The sequence below is a fragment of the Neophocaena asiaeorientalis genome, unplaced genomic scaffold, assembly GCF_003031525.2.
Source record: "Neophocaena asiaeorientalis asiaeorientalis breed wild unplaced genomic scaffold, Neophocaena_asiaeorientalis_V1.1 C48979314, whole genome shotgun sequence".
Lineage (NCBI taxonomy): Eukaryota > Metazoa > Chordata > Mammalia > Artiodactyla > Phocoenidae > Neophocaena > Neophocaena asiaeorientalis.
The window spans coordinates 630-3,123 of record NW_020185149.1 but is presented as its reverse complement, the minus strand read 5'-3'; the positions used below and the strand labels follow the sequence as shown (position 1 = coordinate 3,123).

General features: G+C 32.7%; 1 non-coding gene across 1 annotated transcript; it reads right to left on the bottom strand.

Moving 5' to 3' along the window:
- Positions 1 to 1,772: 1,772 nt before the first annotated feature.
- LOC112392077 (U6 spliceosomal RNA) lies at positions 1,773 to 1,875 on the bottom strand. The gene has a single exon (XR_003001622.1). It is a non-coding gene; the product is annotated as a U6 spliceosomal RNA (small nuclear RNA).
- Positions 1,876 to 2,494: the final 619 nt, after the last annotated feature.

Genomic DNA, 2,494 nt, shown 5'->3' with positions numbered 1-2,494 from the left:
TTTTAGTGCTAAATAATATTCCATTGCCTGGATGTACCACATTATATTTATCCATTTACCTATTGAAGGACATCATGGCTGCTTCCATGAACCTCATTTTTAAGACAAGAATATTGATTCTGGGAGAGTGTAAAGTGACTCAGATAGGCATATAACTAGCTATAGATAAGTCCAGCTTTAATATCCAGACCTGATTCCTCATACAGTATTTTTTACATCATAATTTGGGCCAGACAAGCACTGGTCTTGCAATTTTCTCAGGTATTTCCTGATGTTATATATTACACCTTGATTATCATAAATATGCAGATTATCTTAAAATGCAGGGTTTTCTGACCAATAAATGTTTCAAGATATTTTGCTGGATTTTTTGGGTTTTATTTAAGTAGTATATAAATATTTATGATGCAAATGTCATAATGTTGAATACAAATAACAAAGAATCATTTTAGTAGCTCTATGGGCAACAGACCATGGCAGTGTTTGAGAACTACTATCTAGAAGAGTGGAGAATCCATTTCATAGCTGATTCTCTGGCACTTATGGCAGATACAAGGGAAAACCAACTACTTACAAGCCATGAGTGGCAGTGATCTTCAAGAAGCCAGTTACCTTTCTGGAAGGTGGTTTGTTATCAATGTTTAATATTCTCATAGTGGCAGTTTAATACCTTTTAATGAACACAAAATACATTTGAATTGTCACTAGTTGCTACACAGAAGTTAGCACTGTAGCTTAATTTTAGACCAAAATAGATTTGTAATTTGAGGCTAAGTTCCTATTTATTTTATTTCTAAAGGAAAATGGGTAGGAAGTTTTCCTCCTGAATTTGCTATCTAAACAAAATATATTTTATTCAATCTAACTTTGAAATGTATTGCTGGTTTTCCACACAGGCAAAACTGGCTTTCCAAAAAGCAGCAGGAATACAAGTCTTATAGCTGCAGTGAGGAGAACAAATCATGTAGAGAAAATGAAATTCCACAAAAATCACTGATCACTTTTTTATATTAATATCCTTAGTGAGAAATCTTAAACTGTATCTTCCTAAACATCTTCCAATTTCCTGAAATGCGTATTTCAAAAATACATTTAGTAAACTGAATTTCCTTTTCAATCTGGAATGTATCTGAAGGCAAATTATTTTTGTTATAAATTTGAACTTGGCTAGGTTTGTTTCTCTTTCTCTCCTATTAATTCTGTAAATGCTAATCTTTCTCATTTCTATTAATTGGTGATATCTGCTGCAGAGCAATACCAAATCATCTAAATGTAGGCCTCACTTCAGTTGATTACTGTTATTATTGATTTGCTAGTCAAAATTAAATTGAGCTAATGGATCACTATTTTTTTTCAGCTTTCTTCTAAGAATGTGACTTTTTTCTGTGACTGTCTGTTTCTATAAATTAAAGTTATAGTTCAAATGTTATATATTTTATTGTATAATATATATTTTTATTGGCACCATAGAGTCAAGCACATTTCAAAATAGAAATTAATTTTGGTTAACATGCTTGAAATGAAACTTAAATACTTTCTTTGAGCAACTATGGGAGAAAAATAGCCACAAATTTGGTAGTATGCCAGAATTAATAATCTTTTTCTTCTTTTATATCCTTGTTATCAGTTTTGATTTATAAGAGATCACTGACTTGACCAAATATGTTTTCTTTTGCTCTGATGAAATACACGTAGCATAAACTTTACAATTGTAACAATACTGTTCAGTGGCATTTAGTACAATACATTCACATTGTTGTGTAACTATCATCAAAAATATGGAACATTCCACAAACTTGCATTTTATCCTTGTGCAGGGGCCATGGTAATTTTCTCTGTTTTGTTCTAATTTTAACTTATGAGCTACTGAAGCTAACACCTAAATATGTTTTATAAAGTGTCAAAAATCTCTTTGAGACTAAGTAGAAAAAGTAAAATAAGTTGACTAGTGAAACAGTATTCAAACTCATTTTGGTATATGAACTGTTAGCTTTTAAGTATTTCTCTGGCTTATTGAATTTGATAGGTATCTGAGAGACCATATTTCATAGACTAGCAGGTAGGTTTCTTATCTGGTTGTCTGGTCTATTTGAAGAAATCCTGCACTTGAGGATAGAAGGGCTCTGGAAGGAGGCTGCTGTAACTGTTCTTAGCTTCCTGCCTTCTTGAACTAACTAGTTATGGGGACAGCTACTCTTGTCCTAATGTCAGAAATTTGAGGTGTTTTGTCACCCTTAATCTATATCTAATGCATACCCTCTCCTAGACTTATGATGGGATTTGCTGGGTGTGCCATTGCTGGTTTGAAAATGAGACCCATGGGAGGTCAGGGCTGCAAGGCCTTAGAAATTATCTTGAAAGGTCTACTCTATAAAAATGCTCAAATAAGGTACCCAGGGACGTGTATAACTTATAAGAAGTTGTACATACCATTAGAAGCATTTTCATACCTCAAATTTTCATAAATAAGAAATGGCCTATTGAATGGTGCCAA